Source organism: Dermacentor variabilis, chromosome 9 (assembly GCF_050947875.1).
Source record: "Dermacentor variabilis isolate Ectoservices chromosome 9, ASM5094787v1, whole genome shotgun sequence".
Taxonomy (NCBI): domain Eukaryota; kingdom Metazoa; phylum Arthropoda; class Arachnida; order Ixodida; family Ixodidae; genus Dermacentor; species Dermacentor variabilis.
Window position 1 is genome coordinate 146,492,960 of NC_134576.1, and position 14,365 is coordinate 146,507,324.

Sequence of the window (14,365 nt, forward strand, 5' to 3'; positions counted from 1 at the left end):
GTTCCGTTGACCGAGAGGGCAAACAGGCTTGCAGCGTTTATTTCCCCGATGGGAACCTTTCGTCCGAAAGTCCTGAGTTTTGGATTGAAGAATGCGCCATATTGCTTCTCTAGCCTTATGGACCAGGTGCTACGAGGAATGGAGGACTTTGCACTTCCCTATCTCGATGACATAGCTATCTTTTCTTCATCATGGGCGGACCATATGCAACAGCTGCGAACCGTGTTGTGTCGTCTACGAGAGGCCAACTTAACTGTTAAGGCTCCCAAATGCCAACTAGGGCGCGCGGAGGTAGCTTATCTAGGTCATGTAATAGGGCAAGGCCATCGTCGGCCTTCCGAGGTTAAACTGACCGCGATAGACAACTTCCCGCAACCACGCACCAAGCGGGACATCAGATCATTTCTTGGCTTGGCAGGTTATTACCAAAGATATATCCCGCGGTATTCCGAGATTGCGAGTCCTATAACGGATGCTCTCAGAAAAACAGAACTACAAACGGTAAAGTGGGATAACGCAAAAGAAAAGGCTTTTAGTATGCTGAAGAACGCACTAACGAGTCAGCCAGTGTTAAACGCGCCCGACTACTCTAAGCCATTCATTCTTCAGTGTGATGCCAGTGGCAGGGGTATGGGGGTTGTGCTCTGTCCAAAGAGAGATGACGAGAACGAACACCCTGTACTGTACGCCAGTAGAAAGCTTTCAGTTCGTGAGGAAGCATACAGTGCATCAGAAGAGGAATGCGCCTGCGTAGTTTGGGCGGTACAGAAGCTAGCTTGCTATATCGCTGGCTCAAGATTCACCATAGAGACTGATCACTGTCCCCTCACATGGCTGCAGTCCGTGTCTACGAAAAACGGTCGTCGTTTGCGCTGGAGCTTGGCTCTTTAACAGTACACCTTCGATATTCGCTACAAGAAGAGTAAGCTTCTTACCCTTCTTGTAGCCGACGAAAAATGCCGACGGTTTAAGTCATTGCCCGTAGAGTATCGAAAGCCTCATGCTCATCCGGGTTTCCGTGGCATTATTTTCGTGCATTCATATGGTTTTCCGAAGTGAAGCCGATTGTTAGCTGATTTTCATAACCACGTCTTAACGCTTTCAAGAAATGGCTGTTCTTAGTGTTGAGGGGGGAGGACGCGCGTATAGAAATGGGAAAGGTGTAGCGGGTTTTCTTCTTTTGTTAAAAGCCGGGTGTGTCTTGGGGTAGAGTGGCCTTGTGCTCGCTGCTTTGTGGTTGTGGGTCCGGCACTGTTCTGGGGTGATTGCTTGCCCACGCAGGAGACGAAAATTTGCGAGACCTGCTTGCAAGACCAATTTCACCGGACCGGACCAGGGAGAAAAATCACCAGAGCGCCACGAGGACGGATCACCACTCCTCGGAATCTACCTGCTACGAACGAAGGGTTCGTGACCTCTACGGGGAATCCTGATACCGAAACGCCGATCCCTCGTACAGCGGCTGCTGGCACCTACACGTCGGGATCTTCGTCCCCCGCCGGAGATGCTGTTAGGGTTGGCGTCGGACACCACGGGCGATACGTCATCCCCCTACCTTCTACTTGGTCGGACACCACGGGCGATACGTCATCTTCCTACCCTCTACTAGGCCGGAGCCCACGGGCGACAGGTCATTCACCCGACCTTCTCCCCGGATTCGTCGAAAAGAGGATCGACTTCTCCTTCCCGTGCTGGGTAATGCAGGAGGAGGGGCCCTCTCTCTGTGCCTGTCACGTGTCATCGACTGAAGCAAGGTCCTGCCCACACTTGTAGAGAGCCTATTTAAGGGGCTCCGAAATGTACTTTTGATATACTTCCTACTTCATGCTTCTCTTATTTTCTTTCAACTACCTTTGAATAAACCGTGCAAGTTTCGCACTAGCAAATCGTCTCGCCCCTGCTTGGTCGCCATGATCTACCGGATGCCTGCAGCCCGCCGACAACGCCACGCTACCCAATAAGTAATGTCGGTCGAGCTTCGATAGGCAGGCGCCGCTACTTCTCGGCAGCAGTACGCTACCCTGGAGTACGCAACACCTCCCAGCGGGCGACAGCGTTGACTCGGGTGTGGCGTATCGGCGCGCGAGACGCCCAGCGAGGAAGCTGTTTCTCGTCGAACGCCGAACCTCGCACACCGCTCGCGCCACGGGCCACACTCTCGCGCCACGCTTTTTGAGGCGCCACTGCCGACGCTCCCAAATCGACGTCGATGATGATGATGGCTCTCGCGGGTATTTGCAAAGAGTCGGTGTCCTCTTCGTCCCCGCACGGCGCACTGCCTTCCTATGTTTATATTTTCCACTCCCGCGTACCATATATTATGACAATGTGCTAATGCGCCTATCACAAGTTATCAGTGCAGCGCCCTGTGCTATTTGCTGCGGAAAATAAAACAGCCTGTATAAATACTACATTAGCGATCTCTTGGAACGAAAGCAAATTGGCGAGGAGTCCAAGGCAACTGTGCTGGTGCTGAAACATCACCCCCCACTCCCTGTAAATGTTCGATGTTCTCGCCTTCCTGAATACAACCTATGGGCCCCGGGTGCCAGACGACCTAGCTACGTCACTGACTGTGCGCCTTCTATGTCCACTTGACGCACCTATAGAGCCAAAACCATATCTGCTCTTTCCTCATTGGAGTAAGCCATGTCTGCTGCTCAACCTTGGTCACAGTCAAATAGCGTTGCTGTGGATATAACACGCAGGTATACGGGCGCCTGAGGAGCACTGGATATATTGCACTTCGCTGGGATTGGTTCAAACGAGGTACATAAGGTATGGTCTACATCCCGTAAACTGGAACAGCTGCGGTCGCACTCTCTCAGAGACTGACGGCCAGCAACATGCACTTGCACCGTCATGCGATAAGAGCTGCATGCCCAGATGCCTACACCAGGCACAACGCGCTGTCGCGGGCCAGTCTCGCTGCAGCCGACCTTGTTCATCCATCGCACGTTCGAGAGCAGCCCGATAACAGTGCGCAAGCGCCCCGTCTGGTGGCATTTTTTCACATTTCGCGGGCTTTCTTTGGAACGCGGAAAAAAAAAGGACCTCGCGAGATATATCGTGCTGGAAACAATTTATTGAGAGGTTTCTCAAGGTGCTCTACAACTTTGCGTATCGCACTTAAGGCATGCATTCAGTACTTAAAAGGTTGATTAATTAAACATAACTAATCCGTTAGTTAAGTGGAAAATAAAGATAGCCGGAATAACTCTAGGCCAGTGCCAACATTATGCATTCGGTTCAACTCGCGTCCGATGTGCCTTTCATATTTAAAACATTAAAACTGTAAAAAAAATTCAAGCTATATATAGCTTGAAAATTTTTTTGAATATATATATATATATATATATATATATATATATATATATATATATATATATATATATATATATATATATATATATATATACTGGGGGCGAGGACTTACGGAGTCGCCATCTGTCGGAAGCGCCTCCCTTGCGTAGTATATGAGGAATCACGCGCCGCGCTCCTCATAGGTTTGGCTTACGGCGCTTAATAAAAACACCACGCGGCAGCCCTCCTGTACATTTCTGTAAGTGCTCTCAAAACGAGGGAACATTATTACTGTCGAAATAACAACATTGGGCAGACTGAAAGCACACAATCGTTTACAGACGCCATCTCTATACCGAATACGCACAGTGAACGCCACCGCGCGCGCGGTCGCCGCGATGGAGTCTCCCGAACCGGCTTCTTGCGTGAAAGGTCGGCAATCGCTGAGCGCAAACTATGCGAAATGTGTGCTTACAGTGGGCGGTCTGCATAACCAGATGGCGTACAACAGAACGAATCATCAATGCATGCACCGATTACACCGCGGGTTTGCGGCGACCGACTGCGCGTCTGCATGTGCGCGCACAATGTTTCCGCTTTCACTGAGAGCATTTCCTCACCGAGCTGTGAGCTTTAGGCCGCAGCATATAAGCATTTAACAGTCCACAAGCAACCATTGTTGCGTGGACGTTATCAGAGCTGTTCAAACACAATTTCGTTTTAACAAGGGAATTCGACGCCTACGGCGACTCTGATGTGCCGTCGCGACGACTCAATATTTTTTTCTTCTAAATTCTTAGACGTTTCAATATTATTTATAAAGTTGCGTCGCACTGTATGCAGTCAGCAAGCGATTTCGCGCCGCTTCTTTTTCGTAATCCAGTGCGTTAATTCATAACACAAACATGACCATATGCCATGCCTTTATTTAATGTGCTTCTTACCACTCCCTTTCCATTCCAGTGGACTTGCCAGTGTCTAGCATCAACAAGTTCATAGACCAAATCACCGTGACATTAGCCGGGCAGGGAGCGCGGGCGAACGTCTCAGTGCGCGTTTTCTGCTACTCACCGAACATCGCAATCCCGGCGCCGTAGCAGAAATATTCCTCGCGTCTGTGCTTGCTGCATACCCGAGTTGTAGCCGATTGCTGTTTGCCGGTTCTAAGTTTCGCGAGCCAAGCTTCACGGAGCTTCTTGTCCTGCGGCTACGTGTGAATAAGGCTGACACCGGACTCCGTTGCGTACGTCCGGCACTGCGGCACCGAGCAGCAGCCTACCACGTTGCACGCCTCCAAAGGCAGCCACTTCCTATTATAGTGATTTCAAATGTTGTCAAGCAGACACCCAAGGCGGGAAAGCCTCACCGCTTAATTAGAACCGCAGCGCAGGTAGGACTATAAACTTTCGTTTTCAGTTCGCTTCGGCGCTTTCGAAGCAGCCGACGCGGCCGCTGTGTCCACGTGATCCCTCATGCCACGTCACGCCGACAGTGGCGCCAGCTCTTCCAGTGGCGCAGCTCGCCCCCAGTAGCCAAGAGACTATGAAGAAAGTTGGCTTTATACGGTCATGATTAATAATATCGAGCCGTGTGTGTGGTGTAGCACTCGGGCCGTATGGTGGCTCAGTAAATGTTTTTTTTTTCCAAAACTTGCTACGTTCAGTCCTTGGCACTTTCAGAACACAGCGTACAGGGCCGCTATCTTGTACACGTTCGAAAAGCCGACGGTTCACCTTTACGTAAAAAAAAAAATACTCCTGAGCAGTCCCCGTCAAAATCTATGACGTCACGACGAACTGGTGCGGTAACTCCAACGTGGCATCGCCACCTGTCTCAAGGTTCTTGCGTATTTTTCTACTTACCAAGCCTCTTTTCACTGTAAGAGTACCTCTCTTGCTGATACTGTAGAAAGCTAATTAATACAACTCAAGTAATTTTCTCTTTAAAACGAGCTTGTCATTACTCGGCGCTTGTTCTGTATATACACGACGGTGCCTCCGCATTTGCGGCACACACCTTCCGATCGGCCACGTGCAACGTAGTTGAACTGCGTCGGCCCTATAGTTCAGACGGCACACTATATATTACCGATGAGAGTATACATATATCGGACACGCTGTATATGTCAAGCTCTGCGTTTGGAAGACCCGCTTTCCGCGATATCCAGTGCAGCGAGTGTTGCCCAACCAACGGTCGCGTTTATCGAGGACCCACTCCCGCCAGGCGTTGTCCAAGGACTGTCCCGACACATGCACAGCAGCGCCCGGCTACAGCTGTCACAGAACTAGAAGTACAGAAACGCGATAACGTTTGTTTACCGACCTCCATACAGCTTTTACAGGCGTGTATGTTCCAGACTCCAACTGGGCGTGGCGCATGCTTATGTAATAGAGTATATGTACTACATAGAGCAATTGATGAAGCAGTGAAAAATGGGGGCAGCGTGCAGTCAACGAGAAGGACGCTTGGCAGAGGAAAGAGCGGGACGTATATGCACTGAAAGACAGGCAGGGTGAGGTAAATGTGTGTGATATTGTAAAGGAAGCACATGATTTCTTCATGGACCTGTACACTACCCAGAGCAGCCACGCAGCCATGATTGGAAGTGATTAAAATACACAGGGAACTTAAATGTGGCATGATGGAGCGGTGCATGAAAACAAGCTTCAAAGGGTTCTACCTCATCGTAAGGATCCTTCCAAGGTTCCTCACCGCAGTTCTGTGTCCAACCTTACGGGCACACAAAGTGGGCGAGCTGTCTCAACTTGGCTCCAAAACCGGACGTGAAAAAGAGATCCGTGGAAAATGCGGTGCCGAGCCGGCCCGCCCCGAAGAAGCACGCACCCGCGTCGTCAGCGTGCTCTTCAACCGCCATCAGAGACGGGATCCGCTGATGCCTGAAGAACGAAAGGCTCTGAAAAGAGCAACGAGGACATCGTGATACTTCCCGCGGACGGTCGCCTTGGACAAACGGGACTAGAAAAACAAGATGAGAAGTATGCTTGAGGACGAAGGAACGTATACATCCCCCTGAATCGTGATCGCACTCTAAAACTGCAAAGAGACTTGCCGAAACTATTGGCTGACGTGTTCCACTTTGTTCCTCAACAGCAGAAGTCCCTTTACTTTTTCACTGTGTCCAACAACGGTTCCGCGCCCGCTCTGTATGGATTACCCAAGACACAGAAAGCAGGCGTCCCGATGCGCCGTGAAGGAAGGAGAAAATATAGGGGGGAGCATTACGTCACGCAGCCAGCCTTGGCAAGTGAACGCTCCGTGAAGCCACAGTGGTGGCCCAGCACGTGACCTCTTGCGTCAAGATCACGGAGCAAGAATCGAGATTTGCTGAGACGTTTGGTTCCCAGTAGCTATTATTTGTTTATTATTTATTCGGTGCGCGCTTGTTCAGCTGCCCTGCCGTGGCTCTGTCTGCAGAGCGGAAACACTAAAACCAACCGCGTACTTTGACGTGTGATCACGTGTTGGTCCACCGGGTTTCGCTTCAGTCGCGTTGCGGCATGCTCCCTATCTTTTTCCTTCCTTCATGCGATGCGCACAATCATCGACTTCACCCGCTCGCCTCATGCACAAGCTGTCGAATTGTCTTCACCGCACCTGTCTCCTCTTTAGTCGGCAAAAGTGAAACGCACGTACAGAACTCGTACCACTTCGTCGAAAAAAGTTCGCGACACATTTCTCGACGACGACGACGAAATCCTGATGTCCTTTGATGTGAAATCGCTTTTCACGAGCGTGCCGACAGAGCTCGCCATCAAGGTTTGCACAGATGCGTTCGAATCAGACCCAACCCTACCGCAAAGAATCCCGATCGACGTTCCAGACTTACGCGAACTTCTGCAGCTCTGTCTGGGCAATACATATTTCACGTTCTAGAAAAACATACTTAAGCAGGTCCATGGAACGGCAATGGGTGCTTCGATTTCAGTCACCGCAGCGAACTTGACAATGGAGTCACTAGTCTCGCGCCCTCTCCAACTTCACACCACGTCCAAAGATCTTCCTTTAGTGCGTGAACGATTGCTTCTGCGTGACTAAAAAAAAAAACGGCTTTCAACACATTTCCTTTGCATCTCAACAGCATAGAACCGGCCATACAGTTCACGGCAGAGGAAGAAGCCGACGGGCGCTTGCCTTTTCTAGACACCCAACTGTAAAACGGGACGGTAATAGGATATCGTTCAGCGTATTCAGAAAGGACACGCACACCGGCGTGTGTAGTACCTCAACTTCAGTTCCGTGCACCCGACCTGTCGCACGAAATCGGTGGTCGCCTCGCTCGTATACGCCGTGCAGAAAAACTCGGCTCAACCCCGGAGGACCGAGCGCCGCGACCTGTCGTCTTCGAGCCACCACAGCTCGTTCATCCAAACTGTCGAAAATCGCTTGGCTCATCCGGCGTCACCACAGCCCCAACGACAAGAGAAAAATAAAACGATTCCGATGCCACGCGTCCCCGGCGTAGGCGAAAACGTGCCCCGAACCTTCCGGTCGTACGAAGTCGACGTCGCACATGTCCCTACGCGCGAGCCCAGACGCGCAATGGTGACGGTGAAAAACAAGCTCGCGAAAGAGAAGTTCCCGGGTGTCGTGTCCTTGCGCTGGTTGTGAACACGTGCACATCGGTGAAACGGGCGATTTCTACAAAAGATTAGAACAGCACAACTATGATGTCAGCAGCAAGCACGTGCAACAAACGTGCTGGCTGAACACGCAAGTTGATTAATTAATTAAGACTAATTATGTAATCAGGCGGAATGCAAAAAATAATCTGAGTATCTTTATGCGACGGCAAACAACATTACCTTGGCTCTGTCCAGCTACGTGGCATTTGCATATTTTAGTGCACGATAGTTGGGACACCCCGTATGTATATTGCGAATTACTATTACAATAAATGAAAGAGCCTGGAAATGCGTCTGTCAGTTATTTTTATATTGAAAAGACATATACCTATTTCTGAATCACAGATGGTGAACCACGGGGGCCCGGAAAATTATTTGAACTTGGATTTGTTTCTTCTAACTATATATCACCCGCCGTGGTTGCTCAGTGGCTATGGTGTTAGGCTGCTGAGCACGAGGTCGCGGGATCGAATCCCGGCCACGGCGGCCGCATTTCGATGGGGGCGAAATGCGAAAACACCCGTGTACTTAGATTTAGGTGCACGTCAAAGAACCCCAGGTGGTCGAAATTTCCGGAGTCCCCCACTACGGCGTGCCTCATAATCAGAAAGTGGTTTTGGCACGTAAAACCCCATATATTATTATTATTCTAACTATATAAAATCTCAAGGTCATACAGGGTCAAGAGTAATGAGTGCCTCACAGAGGTAGGTCTCTCATCCCACTCAGTAGCAGCAGTACAGCGCCCATAAAAGATGCACATTTGCTACAAACAAATTTAATAATTGAAGAATTGTACTTGGTGTTTAAGTCTACAGCAATAGTTAAAAAAAGTTGCTATGCTGAGCAATAATTGTTAATGCAACCATCTCATTGCCCATACTTGGCAGCTCCACCTTTGAGCCTCGAGTAAATACTGACAGCGCGGATAAACGCCAAGTGAATGCATTACCCACTTATCGTGCGCCAACTTGGTTTTTTGAGTGCGAAAAGCAAAACGTCCACACTGGTGGTGCTCACCTCCGCCCGACGTCCACCCACTCCGCAAGTAAATGCCTGTCCCGATCGATATGCATTTCTCTCATTAAATAATGTAAGACTGCATGGCGCCGTCCTGCATATGGATGGGCCACTGAGCAAAGATTGACAAGGCGCTCAATTTTATCTCACAATGGCTGTTCACTGAAACGGAACCTACGCGCTAGACCTCCAACAATGACGGGGAAGAGAAATTGATACTACAAGGAAGAAAATAAGCACAAATAAACCTTAATTTCTCGCGTTTAAGGCAAAAAATGTGCCGACGTAAGCAAGTGTCTTTCTTTTTTTAAATCTCTTTCAATTGTCTTGTTTATTGTGCAGACTGTTATCATGCTGTCTTTTCTTTTTCCTTCCTTCTGCTAATGATCGGCCGTCCTGCTCGTATCTCCCTTCAGAGCAAACGACATACAAGAGCTGCGAGTCGGTGCCCTGCATACCCTGGCTCTGTTGTACAGTCGTCTATGCTGCGGAGGGAAACGCAGTGTGTGGCAGCTTTCAGCATAAGTCACTCACTGGGACATCGTGGAATCTCTCATTTTGTTCAGCATCATCGGTGTTTTGGGGCGTAGATAAAGATGAAAAATAAAGAGAACTTTTGGAGCGACAGTCGTCGTAATAAACTTTTGATTAACCGGCTTGAATATCTCCACAGCCGTCCGTTGTAATACGTTCGGAACGTGTTCAAAAAAAAAAAAAAAAAAGAAAGGAAAAGAAAAATGAAAAAAAAAAAGGAAAGCAGAACAGATCCAACTCGTGTGTCGGAATCAATGTGAAGCGGTCCGTTAAACGCTGCACAAATAAATGCGATGCGCGCAATTGCGCTTAATTTCGTCCTCACCTGTAACGTGCCATATCATGCAATGTCTATGCCTATATGCATCGCATATATGCCACAGCTTTAGTGCCGTGCAATGTTTCTGTTTATGCACTGCATCGCTCAGGAGCTATGCCGAAATGCAGGCACCGGATTCAGGCGCAGTGACGACACAAGGACGAAGCCGAGGCGTGACGGTTGTCGAGGGAGCATTGGCGACGAACCCGTGCGTTCACTGAGTACGGCACATGCGTCAATCAGACGTATGCGTAACGAATGAAATGTAATTAATTACTTGTAATTAATAAAATTGTTAGGTAGCTTTGTAATTGATCGATTACTTTTTTTCAGTAACCGATTACATGTAACCAGATACTTTATTGACGAGACAAGATGTGACGTGCAGCCAGTGGAGATGTGAGCGCCTCAATTTGGCGGCGGCTGTATAGCGTGCGTGTTTTTGTTGTTTCAGAGATAATGTTAAATTCTAGTGACTACGGGAAGCGGAACTTTGATTAAGGCCTTAACTGTATAATGGAATTTTCAAAAAATTGGTAAGCTTGAAAGAAACGGTAGCACGAAGTTTACAAATTCTTAGCTCTGCACCAAAAACAGATATCGCAGTTCTGTAAACTGCATTCGTTAGAGCATACAAAACGAAGAAGCTTGATATATCAATTTATACCTTACGCGAATTCGTTGCACTGTTTACAAGGATTTTGCAAACGCACTACTTACACATACTTACACATTAGTGGCTTATTTAAGAGCCATGTATAACACATCAATTTCGTCCGATTTAGATGTATCATTATATGCAATTTACAAATTGTGATATCGTTTTTCATTACTGAGTTACAAAGTTCTAAACTTCATAGTTTCGTTTTCTGAAAATGTGCCATTTTCAATTATCTTTATTAAAACATTGATGGCCTAAATCGAAAATTCACTACCTACAGTCACTAGATTTCAACATTTTAATGCGAAAGCATGAAGTGGCTCATGAGGCGGAAAATCCGGTGTTGGCGGCGCGACCACACGATAGTAAGAAAGGCTACGGACCCTCGACCCTTGGTATTAAGGCGGAGTTAGCTAACTCGAATCCACGCCCTTATGTTGTTGTATAATAAAGGCTTTTAGAATAGGGGCCCCAAAGAGCTTTGCGAGTGTTAGCGTTGGGACACGCAGGAATGAATAGCTTTAGAATATGGCTTTGAGTTTGCGGATAGCGTCTTGCGCTCGCAGCGCCACTACGGCGACAATGGAAAGCTATAATAAATATTAAAATAAAATGTACCATTTTATGATAACACGTATAATTTTGGCTTTCGTGTTCTCGCGTTTAATTACAATTTGGAGATTATTCTATTAGCAGGCCGCAATTTGTCGCGCTTAGTTTTGAGTAATCAACTTTACGTGCCTTCACCAGTGAAGTTGAGCCGTATTAGGCCTACTAGCCATAAAATCGACAATCGAATTCGGAATCAGCGGCGTCTGAAGAATCAATGGCCTTCGAGATCGGTTCGTGTTTCTTGTAGGGAGCCGTCGCTGGGACGCAGATTCGAACACTACCTATCGCTGCAAAAATATTTCAAGCTTTCATAAAACATGAACCGCAGGAACATTGGCTTGATAAAAAAAATCAAGGGGCATTTAGTTATCCGAATATACGTGCATGAATGCGAAATCATTGCGGCCACTTAAGCAGTAGCAGTGCGACGTCCGGTGGCGCCAAAGGTGGAGTCACGTACAGAGACGTTCATTAGAGGGATCGCCAGCCGTTTGTGCGCAGGCGCGAGTAAGAGCGGGAGCGAGAGAGAAAATCTGGGGGCTTTTGCTACTTGAATACATGACTCTGCCTGGGCACTACCGAGGAGGTTTCCTAGCGCGTGTTGTAGCAACACCTCCTAGTTCTCTAGAGGGTGTTGGTTGTAGGCGTTTGTCCCTAGGCGCGCCGGCATTGCGTAGTGGGATCGAGTTTGTTTACGCTCGGACGCAGGCTGCCGGCGCCGTAAAATAGGTGAAGCAGCGGGCACGACGCATGATTTGGCGAGCGCTGTGTCGGACAGACTGCAAGGTCGATTCAAATAGGTCGCGAAGCTTCGGGCGAAAAGCGGTTCAGTACAGATTGTCACCGACATCAGCATGGGGGGTTATGGGAGCAGCGATTGAAGCGCGACTATGTTTGGAGGGAACAAACATTGGGAAAGAAAAACGCGTTTTTTAATTCAAACGAGACACAGTTAGATTCATTCAACGAAAATAAAATTCCTAGTCATTTTTATATATTCGTGACGAGTTAAGAAAATACAAGTTTAATTTTAATATTATTAATAAATGCATTTCTTTTCAGCGCCCATCGCTACAGGGGGCGTTGACGCCACTATCACTCGCAATGCAATGCACGTCTTGAAATGGGCAGAAAGGCGCACTCGTAAAGTTCACCTGTTGAAATACGCCCCCCTCACAGTTTGTGCTTTCTTGCTTGTCGAAGTTTGTCTGAATTTGGTGACGTGGGTAGCTTCATCGCTTCTTAATCTGTTCAGTTAAAAGGAGTGAGTTACGACCGCCAGATAATTGTGTAGTTGTTTTCGTGAGACTGCGCTGGCCGACGGGCTTGGCATCCGACAATAGGATCAACACTATACACCTAAAGCTTTCGTCGGCCTCCAAAGAAAGTATGCTCTGTGCAGGGATGCGATTTCGACAACCGTACGGCTGGCCTCTTCCTTCATCGCTTTCCACGTTGAAAGCTCGAAACGCCCATCAAGTCGAATGGCGGGGCATTTGAATATATAGCTCCAAAGGAAGGACAACAAAACAAATTTCGCGCCTGCGAAAACAAAATGACGTCACCTCTGCTTTTAACGGACATGGCGTCACATTATTTTTTCGTCCGCCGGAAGTGTTCCCACCACATACAGATGGCGCTAAGCCCCATGAACCGCCGATGGACCGCCATGTTTTGAACGTATGGGCTCCTATGAAAGCTTCGCTACCAGGTATATTTACCTTGCAGACTGTCTCGCCGCACCTGCGGCGCTCGTGCAAAGTCAGTCGGGGCGGATCATAGCTTTCTCGCGCCTTACGGCGATGCACCTTGTAAATACCATCACAGATTTTTCTTTGGGAGCAGTAGCGACCGTACCAGAGCTTGGGCCACATATATTGAAAAAAGTCGCGGGGCGCGGTAGTGCTGAACTTAGCGTCACAAGTTGGTGGCTCAGTCGTTTTTTTTTTTTTTTTTACTAATTGTAACAACGTGTCATTATTTCGCATTATTGGCGGCGCCCACAGGACACCAAAGCGGCAACGGGGACACCAACTAGCTAGAACCCGAACTGGTCCGTGGGTTGGAGCTCGCCGAGGTCTGCGCGTGCCAGGGGTGTATAAGGTCGGTTGTCCGCTATCGCGGACCGCCAATTTTTTATGCGAACACCCCGTCGTACGCTTCGGCCTCCGCGGCTCCACCCCACGGGCCGCCCTGCTTCCAGCTTCGATCCCCCCGCTACCCCTTGGGTGCCCTGGAGATCCTGCGCCGCCTGCTTCATTACAACGTCAGGTGCTCTCCTGAGGCCTCCGTTTGCCGGTTACATGTGCCCTACTGGAGCAGTGCTTGTAAAAAATCCAATCTATCGTCGCGACGAAAAAAGCGACCCGCGACTTATACAACACCAGTCAGAACATTGCCCCCAGACACAGCGATCACCAAATGGGGCGTCCGCGCCCACTCACCGCGTTGGCAGCCAGCAGCTGACCGTAAACAAACTGGACCGCACTCCGCAATGCTAAAGCTTTATGGTCCATACACGTTTCCGCCGACCAGGTTAAGTACCGCCAACCTACCCTCCTCCTCCGCGATCCTCTCCCATTCACCCCCTTGCTTCTGGCGTCAAGCGGAACTTACGTAGCTGCAGCTTCCTGTTCCGAGTGGAAGTGGCGCTATGTTTTTTTTTTTTGTTTTTTAGCGTTGTTTACTTTCGCATCGATGGAGAGGCTTTAATTGCACCAGCTGCGGTTTAAACTCTGAATGCGATTCCATCCAAGAACCACCGCCTATTGTAATCAGCGATGTGATCGTGTTCGCTGCTTCGCGTCAACCTGCGACGGGTTGTCCCACGAGATACAACGTACAGCGGAATGTAATGCCTGGGTGCTCGGAGACCACTGCCGTTTTTTGTGCATTTGGAAAACAGCGACCGCGAACTACTACTTCAGCGGAATACAACAGCTTGTCCCCTTTGCATTCTTCTCGTGGTGACTGCAACAGCTCTGCTAAGCCCGCGCGGCCGTCTCACCATCGTCTAACAGCAGTCAAAGCGGAACTTCCCGCAGCGCAACTCCAGGAAGCGGAAACGCCGGAACCGGAAACCTTGAAACCGGTAGTGCCGGAACCGGATTTGGTGTGAGGGGAAAAGGCGACGCACACGGAGGAAGGAAACTAAGGAGAAGCCCTGACGTCACTCTTTGTGAAGCTAAAGTGAAGCCGGAAGTTGGCGTTGCTCATGGCGTTGCTCCGCCTATCGGGCCAGCTCTCCTCTCTTGTTTACATTCCTCGCGAAAC

At 49.0% G+C, this 14,365-nt stretch overlaps 1 protein-coding gene and 1 long non-coding RNA gene across 3 annotated transcripts in view; one reads left to right on the top strand and one right to left on the bottom strand.

Annotated features, from left to right (window-relative positions):
* The window catches only part of LOC142557782 (uncharacterized), a 33,054-nt gene extending 23,507 nt beyond the window's left edge, over positions 1-9,547 (top strand). For both annotated transcript variants that reach the window (XR_012822841.1, XR_012822842.1), the window contains exon 3: positions 9,383-9,547. This is a non-coding gene — a long non-coding RNA (uncharacterized LOC142557782). The remainder of the gene's footprint in view (positions 1-9,382) is intronic.
* LOC142557772 (SLIT-ROBO Rho GTPase-activating protein 1-like) overlaps positions 1-14,365 on the bottom strand; it is a 158,747-nt gene that overhangs the window by 19,950 nt on the left and 124,432 nt on the right. The gene's annotated exons all lie outside the window — the stretch shown is intronic.